This window comes from Halichoerus grypus, chromosome 7, assembly GCF_964656455.1.
Source record: "Halichoerus grypus chromosome 7, mHalGry1.hap1.1, whole genome shotgun sequence".
NCBI classification, from domain to species: Eukaryota; Metazoa; Chordata; class Mammalia; order Carnivora; family Phocidae; genus Halichoerus; species Halichoerus grypus.
In genome coordinates, this window is record NC_135718.1 from 139887336 (window position 1) to 139904449 (window position 17114).

Below are 17114 nucleotides of genomic sequence, written 5' to 3' on the forward strand. Positions count from 1 at the left end.
ACCAAATTTCTCTTATCTATGATCCATAAATATAATGCTAAACAACAATAAAGAATAATTACAATATATAGCCAAAGCATCTGTCACCCCACCTCTCTCTAGTTTTCATTGACGTATAATAGAAAGCCAAAAGTTGTAATCTCAGGGTCCTAGAAGCTACCCCTGCTCACCGTGGGTTTTTCCTTGAAGCTTTCAGTTTCCCTTTGTGCAAGCTTGGCGGAAGTCCCTCAACGGAAAAAGGGAAAAGATGTTCTAGAACTATTGGCAGCCTACAAAACCAAGGCAATGTAATTAAGACTGGCAAAAGGCGAGCAAACACTAATTCACACCCACTCAGGGTAGGCCATAGGTGCTAAGTCCTCGTCAGTATGGAAGGATGGTTTGGGTGGATTTAGCTCTACATAGTATCTTAACATTTTCTTTTCATTCACTCAGCTGGACTTTTCCTGAGGTCTTCGAGAAACCAGGCTATAAGCAATCAAGGAAATAAATCTAATATTGCTGAGCAGAGACCCTCTGCTATATAGAAGGTGACCAAAGGTGCCAGTTTGCTCAAGCAATTCTAGTCTTATGAATCTTTTGGATTTTGAGCCATATGAATCTAATACTTATTCAACAATTACATTCGAATGGTATTAAATTACATTCAAATGGTATGGAGAAAATCTACATGTTATAAAGATGGGAATGGTTAAGTACCTTATAGTGTATTCATATTCTAAATATAGTAAACAAAATTATTTTGTAAAGATTGTGAAATTACAGAAAAATAAGTATGTTAAGTGAATAAAATAAACTACATATGTATGTGAATAATATAACTATATGTTTAAATCTGTGCATGGAAAACTGGGAGAAGATAAATGAAAAATGAAAATAATTATCTCAGTGAAGTCACAGGTAGATTTTTTCTGAATTCTGCTTTTCTTCATTTTTGTAATTTTCTTGAATAATGATATAATATAAACTTCCAAAATAAATACTTAAATTCCACTTTGATTGCTGCACATTTATTAAATAAAACTCAAAGAAACAATAAGCAGAATGCTGTCCAGATTCTCTTAAGACTATAAAAAAATTTTTTAAATAAATAAACGTTTAAAATTCATTTTAAAATGCCTTTCCTTTTATTTATTTATTTATTTATTTTTCTGAGAGAGTGGTCACTACCTTGTTCTCTGGATATCAAGTACTTAGCATAGTTTCTGGCTTGTAGTGGGCACTCAGTAAGTGCATGTTGAATACAAGTGAATGGATCTCATGGGTAATATAGAAGCTATCAGAAAAAACTCCATGCAGCCTCATCATAAACTCTACAAGATTAACATTAATCCACACCCATTTCCCCCCCTTTGTGTGTGAACGTATGTGTCCCTCTTCTCATTTAAGGTAATCACTCAGTATCATGAATTCTATCACTTTTTACTTTTCAAGGTTACTCGCTCCGTTGACTATATTCTTTGTCTAATTTGAATTCACTCTCTCTTGAACTCCTGGATCATTCTGGACTTTGTATGCATTTATAATTTTTCCATCTTAAAACAAATAAATGAACAAAACAATTCCTTGAATCTCTAAATCTTCCTTTGACAGCCAGCAAGTGTTAACTTGGGTTCCCATGATAGCTGAGTTTGAAGCAGATGCAGACTGTTTATTTGAGAGGTGATTTCAGGAAATGGCAGTCAGTGAGCAGGAAAGGAAAAAAGTTCAACAGAAGGGCACGGTGTCATGGTCACCATTATGGGACCTTCTGAGAAGTAAAGGGAACACTTTTCAAACTTGTGTCTGAAGAATTGCTGGAACATTTTTCCACCAGCTCGTACATCCCAGAGCTTAAGGGCTCTCCTGGGGGAGGTAACTCCTCTGAAATGCAGAGCCATGCTTGTTCATTCAACAGTACAGTGGCCCTCACAGCGTGAGAGAAGGCACAAAGCCAAAAACCTAAACAACTCATAACATGCCCTGCCTAAGAGTAGGGCTCTGCTCTTTGTGCTCTCAGACTGCTTCAACCTGGGTTCAAGGCAAAGCACTCCACTGGCATCGCTCTTAACACCACCAACTTGTTGGCAGAAATGGTGTAACACAAATGTAGGAGCACCAAACCTCACAGCATCAAGAATAGAGGAGCAATAGTTTAGGGAACAATATGGCGGCCTGGTGTTCTGTTCTCCAGCTTTCAGTCCTATTTGGCTCAATTATCCACTTTTTTTCTTCTCAAAAAAAAATCTTCCCTCCCCCCCCCATTGTTTTCCTGAAAATTTTTTTTCCCTGGAATTTCTTTGCTGTTTTCTCCGTCCCCTTTGCAGATTCCTCTTATTCTAAACATTGGAAATTCTTAGGATTCAGTCCTAGGCTCTCTGCTCTTCACATTCCATTCTTCCATTTCTACTGTTACCTCATTGTTCCCTAGCTCTATTTTCTTTCTACAATTACTTGTTGAATGACTGCCTATCTCACAAGTTTGTAATTTCCAAAGGACCATCTCTTTCTTAACCCCATGACAAGATACACAAGAGGAGCACAGTAAACATGGTTAATCAGGAATTCATGGTTTTTGACTCTATTATCCTGTGGACCCATCCAGTTGTCTTTAGGTGTGCAGTCACATGCTGTTGCAGAAAGCAGCCACAGGGAAAATAGGGCAGGTCTGTGATTCTTCAGCAGTATACACAGCACCATTCTCAAGAAGTGCCAAAAGCCATCTAAAGGCTAATGTCAGTGTCTTTTTCAAACACTAAATTAATGATGTATAATTAAACCATTGCTGGCTATATTTTTGGTTATGTAAAAGATGGAACAAATCTATGTTTTACAAAAAATGAAAAAAAATAGTAAAAGATTTAAAAAATGTGTTCTGAGAAAAAAAATGCTTTCTCATGTTTGCCTTTTATAAATCATAAATAGGGAAGGGAGGGGACTTTACACCCCACTTACACCAATGGACAGATCACCTAAGCAGAAAATCAACAAGGAAACAATGGCTTTGCATGACACACTGGACCAGATGGACTTAACAGAAATATTTAGAACATTTCATCCTAAAGCAGCAGAATACACATTCTTTTTGAGAATAGGGAATGGGGAAAAACAGAGCTTTTCTTCTATGTTCAGGAACAAGACAGAGATGTCCACTCTTACCACTGTTATTTAACATAGTACTAGAAGTCCTAGCCTTAGCAATCACACAACAAAAAGAAATAAAAGGCATCATCCAAATCAGTAAGGAAGAAGTCAAACTTTCACTATTCATAGATGACATGATACTCTATGTAGAAAACCTGATTCTACCAAAAATTTGCTAGAACTGATACACAAATTCAGTAAAGTCACAGGATACAAAATAAATGTACAGAAATCTATTGCATTTCTATACACCAATAATGAAGCAGCAGAAAGAGAAATCAAAGAATCAATCTCATTTACAATTCCACCAAAAATCGTGATACTTAGGAATAAACCTAACCAAAGAGGTAAAAGATTTGTACTCCAAAAACTATAGAACACTGATGAAAGAAGTTGAAGATGACACAAAGAAATGGAAAAACGTTCCATGCTCATGGATTGGAAGAACAAACATTGTTAAAATATCTATACTACCCAAGGCAATCTACACATTCAATGCAATCCCTATCAAAATACTACCAGCATTTTACACAGAGCTAGAACAAACAATCATAAAATTTGTATCGAACCACAAAGACCCTGAATAACCAAAGCAATTTTGGAAAAAGAAAATCAAAGCTGGAGGCATCACAATTCTGGACCTCAAGATATATTACAAAACTGTAATGATCAAGACAGTATGGTACTGGCACAAAAACAGACACATAGATCAATGGAACAGAATAGAAAACCCAAAAATGGACCCACAACTATGTGGTCAACAAATCATGGACAAAGCAGGAAAGAATATCCAGTGGAAAAAAGACAGTCTCTTCAACAAATGGGGTTGGGAAAACTGGACCGTATGCAAAAGGATGAAACTGGACCACTGTCTTATACCATATACAAAAGTAAATTTAAAATGGATAAAAAATCTAAATGTAAGACAGGAAACTATCAAAATGCTAGAGGAGAACACAGGCAGTAACCTCTTTGACATTGGCTACAGAATTTCTTATTAGATTCAGCTCTGGAGACAAGGGAAACAAAAGCAAAAATAAACTATTGGGACTTCATCAAGATAAAAGCTTCTGCACAGCAGAAGTAACAATCAACAAAACTAAAAGGCAACCTATGGAATGGGAGAAGATATTTGTAAATGACATATCTGATAAAGGGTTAGTATCCAAAATCTATAAAAAACTTAACAAACTCAACACCCAAAAAACAAATACTCCAGTTAAGTAATGGGCAGAAGACATGAACAGACATCCTTCCAAGGAAGACATCCAGATGGCTAATGGACACATGACAAGATGTTCAACATCACTCATCATCAGGGAAATGCAAACAAAACTACAATGAGATATCACCTCACAACAGTCAGAATGGCTAAAATTAACAATGCAGGAAGCAACAGATGTTGACAAGGATGTGGAGAAAGGGGAACCCTCCTATACAGTTGGCAGGAATGCAAACTGGTGCAGCCACTATGGAAAAAAGTATGGAGGTTTCTCAAAAAGCTAAAAATAGAACTACCCTATGATGCAGCAATTACAAAAACACTGATTCGAAGGGACACATGTGCCCTGATGTTTATAGCGCAATATCAACAATAGCCAAATTATGGAAAGAGCCCAAATGTCCATCAACTGATGAATGCATAAAGAAGCGGTATATATATTATATAATATGTATATAATGGAATATTACTCAGTCATAAAAAAGGATGAAATCTTGTCATTTGCAACAACATGGCTGGAACTACAGTGTATTATGCTAAGCTAAATAAGTCAGTCAGAGAAAGACAAATATCATATTATTTCACTCATATGCATATGTGGAATTTAAGAAAAGAAACAGATGAACATTGGGGGGAAAAAAGAAAAAGACAAAACATAAAACAAACTCTTAATTATAGAGAACAAACTGAGGGTTGCTGGAAGGGAGGTGGGTGGGGGGGATGAGTTAAATGGGTGATGGGCATTAAGGAGGGCACTTGTAATGAGCACTGGGTGTTATATGTAAGTGATGAATCACTAAATTCTACTTCTGAAACTAATACTACACTACACTATTAACTGGAATTCAAATAAAAACTTGAAACAAACAACAACTGAACAAACAAATAAATAAGGAAGGGAAAACTATGATTGGGAAATGCTGGAGAAGCAAAATTGCTGGTCAATTAGGAAACAATCATTTCTGCCCCAACAAAAAACATCTCTTTTGACACCTCCCTTTGCTGTGATAAATCATTTTCCTTGGTTATTGGAGAAGTGATGCTCACAAGGTAAAAAATTAGATTCAAGTGCGCATGTGTCCTAAATGAATGGACTAAGGTAACATTTTATTTTTCCCTGAACAAATGTAATATTTTGATGAGTACACAGAAATACATATAGAAAGATAAATTTTAAATATTTTGTGAGAATATTTTATTTTAATATTGTCAGAATATTATGTTTAAGTACATATAGAAAGCAGTGAACTCAAAGCTACCAACGGACTATTTGTTTATGAAAGCAGAGTCTAGAAATAGCTAAGCCAACATTAATATTGTTGTCATGATTTATTAATTTAATGTACTAATGATTCATTAAAATTCTTCTAACCAGCCTCTATCATCAATCAACAAATATTTACAGAACAGCTATTAGGTACGTGCATGCTCCCACTCTGTGATAAAATAATATAGAAATGAAAAGACAAGACCTAATTAATCCTAAATAGGAAACTAATGCAAAATTTTGAATTATTTGGCTTGGGTATAGGCAATCTATGATGTTAGAAAAAAAAATTAAAAGACCAAATTGCTTTATGGTTGGTTTACTCCAGATTCCTTCAGAGATATTCACAAAGTTGCTGATTAATGCAGTACCCATACAACAAACAAAAGGGAATTGAATAGAGGAGGGAAAAACAGAGTAAACATGTATTCTCTAATTCTTAAGGAATCCTCAGTTTCTCAAGAATTTATTGTTTTGACTCTATTTTTGCTCTGACTAAAATGATGAGATGTTTTCCTAATTTAGATTTCATATCTTGACTAGAGACTAACTTAACATAATGACTTTTGTTTCAAGTGACGTGAGGAGAAACATTTCAACACATAAAAGGACCCAAGCCCGTAACAAAAGTTTCTCCCTACAAAATGATTTTAATACTGATTTCTCTTCCAAAAGCGTCTTTAATTGAAATATTCCAACAAAACCTTTACTTTCGGGGCGTCCGGGTAGGTCAGTCGTTAAGCATCTGCCTTCGGCTCAGGTCATGATCCCAGGGTCCTGGGATCGAGCCCCGCATTGGGCTCCCTGCTCAGAGGGAAGCCTGCTTCTCCCTCTCCCACTCTCCCTGCTTGTGTTCTCTCTCTCGCTGTGTCTCTCTGTGTCAAATAAATAAATAAAATCTTTAAAAAAAAACAAAACAAACCTCTATTTTCTTTGTAGACTGTATCCTCATATTCGAAACTAAAGAATATTATGATATAATAGTATGTTAGGTGAACACATTAATTTAATCTCTACCCTATCCATGTAATATTCCATCTCCTTAATAATTGTTATATAGAGTATAAAACATCTTAAACCATGAACCTATACTTTATATTTTAATCCAAATGACAAAATTGCCAACTAACTTAAACAGTAAAATTTCCCATGTGAACCATTCTGTACCAGTGCCAGAAATTCCTGGCAATGCTTTTTCCATTTGTAAGTAAATAGAATTGGCAGCATTGTTACTAGGGAAGTATAGTGAGACAAGGCTCTGTTATAGTAACGGGGGAAAAAACATAAAGCATAAAAATGTTCTTAGAATCTTGATCCTGCACCAACTCATAAGAGTATTTGCCATTGGGTGCCCCAAAGGAGAAAGGAAAAGCTATAATTGTATATCATTCCTGTGATGTGATAGTCTTTAGACGTGTCAATTTGGCTAAACTACAATCTGCGGTTTTGAATCAAATACTAATCCAGGTATTGCTGTGAAGATATTTTGTGGATATAATTACAGTTCATAATCAATCGACTTTAAGTGAGATTATCCTAGATAATTCCTTACTTGCTTATGTTATATAAGTCAAACATGAGAAAGCGATTACCTTAGAAAATCTGGGTGGACCTGATTCAATCCAATGGAATGCCTTAAAATCATTGCCAAGTCTTCCCTGATAAAGAAGAGATTTCATATGCAGACAGCAGTTTCAGCCCATACACAAGAGTTTCAACCTGCCCTATGGGTTTTGGACATACCCAGTCAATCCTCACCAATGCTTAAGCCAATTCCTTGCAATAAGTCTTTTAATATATATCTCCTACTGGTTCTGCTTCTCTGGCTGAACCTCTGATGATTCTCTGTTATCTTGGCTGTAGAGGAGGAAGCCAGTCACCTCGAGGAAAAGAAGTCGTCATCTCCCGGAAAAAATCAGGTGGTTTCCAGGGGCTTTAAAATAGGACAAGCTACATTTTGCCTCTTAACATGGAGCTTCAAGCTTAGCTTGAAACTTAGCTTGAAACTGTTCAAGGAGAAAGAACACTAGAAGACTAAAAAAAATAGTCGGTAATGTTTAATAATTTTTCAATGTTATCTTGAGAAAAAAATGGGAACTTTTTTGAAAAATCTTCCTGACTGATGTCTCTATAGAGTTCTGGACCTTTTACTCATTCATTTATAACAACTAACCTATCCATTTATTTGGGGCCTGGCAAGGAGAAAGGCAATTCTCCTGAACTTAGGTCAATAAGTCCTTGAAAATCTTTCCCTTTTATAAAACGTAGGTGACCTCACATATTAAAAAGAATTTATTTTCTACATGGGTTATTTGTATTCAATCATTAAATTTATTTGAATAAACTATTTCTCTATTGTAATCTTTACTTATACTTTAATTGATTTTTCACACACACACGTATCTATACCTATGTGAATATACATATAGTTATGCAATTTAGCACATTTATATATTTGAGAAATTATACTAAGGTTAAGGATTGTGTGCACCCTCGTGATTATGTTCTCTATCATAAAGCCCATGACGAAAGTATGGATAATAAACTGATTTATACATATGAAAATATTTGAAATCTCATTGCACCTGTCTTATAATATCCCTTTCTCAGGACTAATGATATAAAAATTCAGGATTAAAGATCAAAGCCCATAAATCATAAACAAAATGACGCCTGTTTTCTTCTTACAAATCATTTTTCTGAAACCGCAAAGTACAACAGTGCACTACATCAATCCATCACGCCTGAAGCTAAATACAACATTAGTTTCCAAGGATATTCACAGTGTTAGTATTCTGCAGAAGCTCATTAGTTTTCTTCACAGGTATTTGAGAGTTACAACTATCAATGAGGTAGTAAGTGAAAGGAATTTACTAGAACATCTTGAATTTTATTTTAATGAGGAAAAAAGTAAAGCAGATAGGTAGTCCATTAATCTGTTAAATATAAGTAGCTCCCAACCTGGGGATTTTGTTGTAGTTATTAAAAAAAAAAAAAAACAAAGTTTGTAACGAAGCAACATTTCCCAAAGAAACTATTATGATAGGGTCTGAAGTCTCTGAACTATATTTAACCGTTAACATATTTTAAGTATAGAATAAATAATTCCAGCCTGGGTCTGTAGCCTGGGAAATAAGAACCTTGAATTTTAGAGAGAAGAAAGAGGAAGAAGAGGGGGATGTGAGAAAAGGGAGAGGAGACAGAGGATAAGGTGGAGGAAAAATTAATTGCCAGTTCCTAAATGGTGGCCTAACCTTAAGAAGCAATTTAAAATTTCTTATTTCTATCCCCTGCCTCTTCTCTGATCCCTTTGCCCATTTTCTCAGGCATTCAAATGACTCCCCTGCTCTAATCACCACTGTCCTCCAGCCACTTCCAAGTTTAGTTTTAAACTATACAATCAGGGGCGCCTAGGTGGCTCAGTCGTTATGCTTAAGCTTAACTTGAGCCTTCGGCTCAAGTCATGATCCCAGCGTCCTGGGATCGAGCCCCACATCGGGCTCCCTGCTTGGCGGGAAGCCTGCTTCTCCCTCTCCTACTCCCCCTGCTTGTGTTCCCTCTCTCACTGTGTCTCTCTCTGTCAAATAAATAAATAAAATCTTTTTTAAAAAGTAAAATAAACTATTCAGATCATACACCTCCAAAAGATAAGGCCCGCTAAAGTCTTAAAATCAGTGACTTTAAAAGAGCATTGCAATTATAGGGGCCCCTGAGCGACACAGTCAGTTACCTTTCCGACTCTTGATTTTGGCTCAGGTCTTGATCTCAGGGTCATGAGACTGAGCCCCATGTTGGGCTCCGCACTCAGTGGGGAGTCTGCCTGAGATTCTTTCTCTCCCTCTCCCTTTGTCCTTCCCCCACCAAATAAATAAATCTTAAAAAAAAATTTAAAAAGAGCATTGCAGCAGCACCTGGGTGGCTCTGTCAGTTAAGCATCTGCCTTCCGCTCAGGTCATGATCCCAGGATCCTTGGATCGAGCCCCGCATCGGGCTCCCTGCTCCGCAGGAAGTCTGCTTCTCCCTCTGCCTCTGCCCCTGCCCCTCCCCCAATTCATGCTCGCACTTTCTCTCTCTCAAATAAGTAAAATCTTTAAAAAAAAATAATAAGTAAGTCTTTGGATAGAGGAAGGTACCCACAAAGTAAGCTGACACGGCACATAAGCCATTTATATATTCATTCGCTCATTCTGTTTATTCAATAAACATTTAAGTGCTTTCCCCTTGAAGGGCACTGTGTTTTGTCAGTTTTGCCAACATTGCTCTTCTCCTTTCAGTGTCTTGACTCTGCTATAGAACCTTACAGACTCTAAATATCTCCCAGTTTTAGTGTTTGCTCTTTTTGCTTATTTGTCTCCACAATGGCTCAGACGTTAGTAAAAGCAGGGGCTCCCTCTGGTAGAAGCTGATGAGGTGCAACAATTTGTACAGAGGGGTCAGGATGAACTTCATCTGTTACTCTCCATTAATGTATGCTCCTCGCAAATTAACTAGGTCAGAAGACTTACATAAAAATTTAATTAACTGGTTAATCAGGTGGACAAAGATCAAGTTGGGTATTTAAAAACCTTGAAGGAAAAGCAAATTAATTACTTCAGCACACTCCCTATCAAAGAGCTACTAATTCCTCTAACCAGATTGAGTTCACTGGGACCCAATATTTTTGCCACCTAAGAGACAAAGACTCCAGCCCCCCATGAGCAATGCATTTGGAAGAGAAGTTTTCTGTGAAACAAACTGCATTTATGAACTAATGATGACTTTATCACTTTTATTAATCAAACACATCTACAACTGCTAATCAGAATTTCTGATGGGCTATTTGCAATCAGATCCTACGTAGCCAAGATTATGAGAAATTACCTAAGTCCTGATATGGGTTCTTCTTACAGAAAACAATTGCATTGATTTTAATGTCTAATATTAGAAAGTGTGTATTTATTCAAAAAAATTCAAATTACACTCAATTTTGAGAAATTACTTAGGGAGACTTAAAAACCTACTTCACAATAAATTATTATTTCATTTTAAGCATTAAATAAATTTGACAATTTTTTTTTTTTCAGCTGAGAGGAGGAAGGATAAACAAAAAATATAAAAGAAATCAGATGTGGCTTTACCAATGTTCTTCCAGGCTTTCTAATTATGCATTATTCCATCTTTATAGTTGTGCAGAAAATTTAAGTGTGGTAAAAATTGCCTCATCAGTTTGTCTGATTGGAAGAACTAATTTAGGCTGAACAGGAATGTGTTCTCAGAAAAGGAGTGATGACCTTGAACAGTAGGATATTACATACATATTTTCTTTGAAGAGTTTCTAAGTAATTTTCAATTACAACATGTTCATTTCTATATAAAATCCCATTTTTGTCTTATCTGATCATATCTATTCACAGAACTTGTATTATTGGGGTTGAGTAAATTTTATACAAACTTTCAAAATGTAATGGTGTATTATACAAAATGTTTAACAACATGAAAATAAGTAGCTTCATGTATTAGCTTGTGTTCATTCTACAGATAACTCTGAGTGTCTACCAGATGACAGAATTCATTCTGTGTCTACTACTTGAGTATCTGCTAGATGACAGACACTGGGAAAAAGATAGCAAATAAAACAAACATGTCTGTCCTAGTGGGGCTTGAAGAATTAGCTTAATTACAAAAACTTGCAATTGACAATTTAAGTGGTGTATTTCAGATAGTGGCTTGTGGTGACACCCTTTGTCCACACAATTAAATGTATTAAACTACTGTTAATTTCCTTTTTCAGTAAACAATCCAATAACACCAGCTGATTTCACCTCAAAGTTGTTTAAGAAGATGAAAAAAAAATTGTCTTAATGCTATTTTTTAAAATAAAACAACAGGGGCGCCTGGGTGGCTCAGTCATTAAACGTCTGCCTTCGGCTCAGGTCATGATCCCAGGGTCCTGGGATCGAGCCCTGCATCGGGCTCCCTGCTCGGCGGGGAGGCTGCTTCTCCCTCTCCCACTCCCCCGCTTGTGTTCCCTCTCTTACTATGTCTCTCTGTGTCAAATAAATAAATAAAATCTTTTAAAAAATAAAAAAATTAAAGAACAAAAAATTCTCTCATCTTAGAGATAAAATGCTTATACATAAATATTAGTAACTGAACCAAACTGCTACAATTATGACTTAAAATTGTTAGAAATTTTTAATACAGAATTAAAAATCAAAATCATCCAAATTAAGGAAGTTTCTTAACTTCAATGTAGACAATGTATTGTTTTTCTGTTTTCCTTTCCATTAGCATGGAATTAATAGAGTCAGAATTCACCACCTCTTGTCAGAATTAAGTAAGCAACTAGTCAAATTTTTTCCATATATTTTCCTTTTCAACTGCAATATTTTTCTCCTCAATTTTATCTTGTACTACTCATGCTTTATCTTCTAAAAATGCAATCTAATTTTCTGCTAAGAAATATTTGTGGAATTTTCAAAACCTATAAGAATAATGACAAAATTTTTATACTGAACTCAAGGTTGTTCACAACCTGACCACAACCTAACTTTCTTACTCTCAGGATTTCCCCTCCTCAGGGATGATATAGAAAACTGAAAATGTCCTGTCTAAGAGTCAGGGCATCTTTGTTTGATTTCTGATTGTGCCACTAACTCTTTGAATTAACTCTCCTCCTTCCCTTCCTCTCCTCTCTTTTGTTCTTCAACTTTTAATCAACATTACTATTTCAAGTAAAATCTGTATTTAACTCCTCATAGAGAAGAAGTATAAACTGAGCTGTTTTGGATGTTGCTTGGTAAAATAGAGTCCCACTGGCTTGCACAGCCACTTCCCTTCCTGGTCTTCTCTGAAACAAAACCTTAGGGCTCCATTGAAAATATGAAAACTCTTGGTCTGCATGATCTCTAATATTCTTTCTAACAAAATTTCCTTTCCTCTCTTCTAAAACAAGTTTCATTAATGATTGTACTAGAGTTTCACCTCCTTCATTAATCTACCTTGGGAGCTATAATCCAAAGATATTTTTCCTTTTTATCAACTCAACACACTATCATATTTTGCTATGAAGCATTTTCCAAAATGTGTCTAGTAAACACCAATGCTGTTAACTGTTAATAGTTGTTAAGGAGAACGAGAGAGAGAGAGAGAGAGAAGGCAAGCACACAATCTAGGTTGAAATAAGTTTGGGAACTATTGGATAAATAAGACCAATCTGGAGTCTTTACTTTAGATCACTCAAACATTTTTTATTGTGATTAAGATTTTATATGATGAAGATTTAGAGGTAATACTAACTCTATCATGTTCATTGGGCTGCTTCTCATTATCTTTTTTTTTTTCCTTTCCTAAATTCTTTTTTTTTTAAGTTTTTGTTTAAATTCCAGTTAGTTAATATACAGTGTAATATAAATTTCAGGTGTACAATATAGTGATTCAGCACTTCCATACAACACTGGGGGCTTATCACAAGTACACTACTTAATCCCCATCACCTATTTTACCCACCCCCCACCCACCTCTCCTCTGATAACCATCAGTTTGTTCTCATTATCTGAATGTCCTGGACACAATCTCTTAGATAAGATGTTGTTCTTTTATTATTATTATTATTATTATTATTATTATTTTTATTATACAGTGTGGTAAATATGAAACAACTTATGCTTCCTTTTAATACTCTTATCCCTAATTGTCCAAAGCCTTTCTATATGTGTTTGGTAGACTAATAAAAATTTGGGTATTAAGTATTATCTTATGGACATAACAGCAATATTAGCAATTGAAAATATATTAGATAACCCTGTTCATATAGCTCATTAACCCTGCTTATGTCTGGGGATTATCTCAATGAATATTGTGATAGATTCAAGTACATTTTTTGCTACGTCTCCCACTAAGAGTAGAGTCTTATTTCCCTCCCCTGGAATCTGGGTTGGCTTTCATGGTTTCCTTTATCTATAGCAAAATGACACGATCCCAGTTCTGGGCCTGGCCTTTATAAGAGCCCTGGAAGCTTCCACCATTTCTCTTTGAACCCTAAGACTCCATGTAAGAATTCCAACTACCCAGGTTGTGAGGACTCCCTTGGAGTCCTACAGAGAGACTTCATGGAGGTGCTCACTTGGCAGCTCTAGCTGAGCAACAAGCCAACAAGGAGTGCCAGTAATCATCCCAGTCTATCCTTCAGATGACCTTGGTACCAGCTGTCATCTGCCTGCAACTCCTCAAATGACTCCAAGTGAAAAATGCCAGACTGAAAGTAGCCAAACCACAGAACCATGAGGAATAATAAATTGTTTTTTAAAGCCACTAGTTTTGGGTTGGCTTGTTGCACAACAATGGGATAACTGGGACAGATACTTTTCCTCATTCTCATACCGCCGCACAATATTAACCAATATCTTTAAAAACTCTTGTATTTCTATTCAGATTTTTCAGTAGGTGTATCTTTGATAACCACACAGCTCAGAGGAAGGACTAGCAGTCATTTATAAAGTAGTTCTTTTACTTAAGGTAGGAGGTTCTGGGTGACTTTGGACGTCTGTTCATCCTCGGTGTAGGCATTACTTAGTGCCGGGCCTTGCACGTTTGGTTTTTTCTTCTCCTGGACAGGAGGCCTCTGCTGCAACCATGTTACATCGGATCATGGGTCAGGCCAAGAAGCATCCGAGCTTGATCCCCCTCTTCGTATTTATTGGGGCAGGAGGTACTAGAGCAGCGCTGTATGTCTTGCACCTGGCATTGTTCAATCCAGATGTCAGTTGGGATAGGAAGAATAACCCAGAACCCTGGAACAAACTGGGACCCAATGATGAATTCAAATTCTACTCAATGAATGTAGATTACAGCAAACTGAAGAAAGAAAGTCCAGACTTCTAAATGAAATGTTTCACTATAAAGCTGCTTAGAATGAAGGTCTTCCAGAAGCCATCCACACAATTTTCCACTTATCCAGGAAATATTTCCCCTCTAAATGCACGAAATCATGTTGGTGTATTGTGTTGGGGTTTACACTGAATAATAAATATCTGAAACTTGAAAAAAAAAAAAGTAGTTCTTTTAAATAGGGAATTCAAGAAAGCCAAACATATAAGAGGCAAAGTAGACCCATCACAGACTCTATAAAGTTAGGGCATCTAAGCTATGTATGTATACATGACATGAAAAGGCTGTTATTGTATTTGTAGCCTCACCTGAGAAGATTACACTGGCTCTCAATCATGTCAATTCCCCAAAGATCTTAATAATACTTTAGAAATGTGAGAACATTTTTATTTATTTTTATTTTTTTAAATCACAGTTGTTGTTTTTTTTTTAATTTTATTTATTTATTTGACAGAGACAGACACAGTGAGAGAGGGAACACAAGCAGGGGGAGTGGGAGAGGGAGAAGCAGGCTTCCCGCGGAGCAGGGAGCCCCATGCGGGGCTTGATCCCAGGACCTGGGATCATGACCTGAGCTGAAGGCAGATGCTTAACGAATGAGCCAGCCAGGCGCCCCATGAGAAAATTTTTAATGAGATATGAAGATGGTTATATTGTTACAAAATATTAGAATTCACTTAAGAAGTCAGAAAGAATTCTGACTCAAAATTATTTACCAGTTTTTCATAAGCAGATATATGAATATTAGTAGAAAACTTAAAAATTGTAGATTCGTACACATGAATTGAAGTTTTAGATCTTTTTGTTTGTTTGTTTCCTTTTTTTTTTAAAGTTTTTATTTATTTATTTGAGAGAGAGAGCATGAGAAGGGGGAGGGTCAGAGGGAGAAGCAGACTCCCCGCGGAGCAGGGAGCCGGATGTGGGACTCGATCCCGGGACTCCAGGATCATGACCTGAGCCGAAGGCAGTCGCTTAACCAACTGAGCCACCCAGGCGCCCGAAGTTTTAGATCTTTAAAACTTTATAAAAGCAAGAGGTATTGTATATAAACTAACTCATTAAAGAATAATTATTTCAACTATAAATTTTCCAATCTACTTACTATTAGATGAAATTGTAAACTCTTTTCTCTACATTTTATAAAATAGAGGGATTCTTAACATTTGTTTTTTGAAACAGTCATGTGGTCTTCAGATGGACATTATAGGTAAGTCCTTAAAATCCTGTGCTTATGTGTGTATGTGTATTATCTGGGTAGAGGATCCATATTTCTCATCAGATTTTCAAAGAAAAGAATAAGCCTGGGGCGCCTGGGTGGCTCAGTTAGTTAAGCGTCTGCCTTCGGCTCAGGTCATAATCCCAGGGTCCTGGGATCGAGTTCCGCATCGGGCTCCCTGCTCCGCGGGAAGCCTGCTTCTCCCTCTCCCACTCCCCCTGCTTGTGTTCCCTCTCTCGCTGTGTCTCTCTCTGTCAAATAAATAAATAAAATCTTTAAAAAAAAAAAAAAAGAATAAGCCTGGCTGCTTTTCAAATTGTAATTAGGATTAAAAAAAAAAAAGACTCACTTTAAAGCAAAAGGTACCTAAAAGAACACAAGAGTAAAACAGAGTATATTGGAATAGATTATGGAACAGCTTAATTCCTATCAAAACCCTGTCTTTCCACATTATGGAAGCCTGTCCTCCGGGACTGGCCATACCACTCTGATTTACTCCCACCTTTCTAGTTGCCTGCAGGGTTCACTCCTTATCTAGCTCTACTTTTCTAATAGGTGAGGCACGGAAGGAAAAGTGCCATATTTTCTATTACCTTTTACAAGCTGTAAAAGATAATGTAACGTAATATAAATAATGTAATAAAAGATAAAAAATCAGAAAGTTAATGTAGTGTTGATCAGTTAAAAGATAAAATTAACTCAAACTATCATGAATATATATGAGACATGGAATGGCTGACTTGGTACATTGTCTCAGAAATACCAACACTGAATCAAAAATGTAGGTTCATCAACTGTAACAAACTTACCACTCTAGTAAGAGATGTAGGTAGCATGGGAAGCTATTTACGGGTGGGCGAAAGGGGTACAGCACAAACCTCCAAATCTTCTCCTCAGTCTTGCTAGGAACCTCAAACTGCTCTAAGAAAATGCAGTTTGTTTCTTTTTTTTTTTTTTTAAAGAAACCACATTGTATACTTTACATATATACAATTTGTATTTGTCAATTATACCTCAATGAAACTGGAAAAAATTACCACAGAAGTTTAACTGCAGAGAACTTCCTGACTAAAATATTTTTATGCTAAAACAAGTCTAAGAGTGATTTTAAGTGTTATCATTGAGAGTATTATTTCTGAAAAGAAGACTGATATCCATTTGTTGGGAATTTTGTAGACACTATTATATATAGACATTCAACCGGCAGCAAATCTTTCTTTTTACTCCATACTAATCCTGGGGCAGTGTGTGTTTATACTCACATGTATATTCAACTATATTTAACTTATCCATAGAGAACATGAACACATTAAGTAATTAATGCTTGTCAGTTACTTTGAGTGAATACCATTTTAGTCAAATGCTATATCTGTGGTAAGTAATAATAATAATTAAGATAATGGGCTGTCCAATTATGT

The 17114-nt window shown here is 36.1% G+C and overlaps 1 pseudogene; it reads left to right on the forward strand.

The window, feature by feature from the left end:
* Nucleotides 1-14116: 14116 nt before the first annotated feature.
* Nucleotides 14117-14645, forward strand: LOC118554982 (cytochrome c oxidase subunit NDUFA4 pseudogene; annotated as a pseudogene).
* The last annotated feature ends 2469 nt before the right edge of the window (nt 14646-17114 follow it).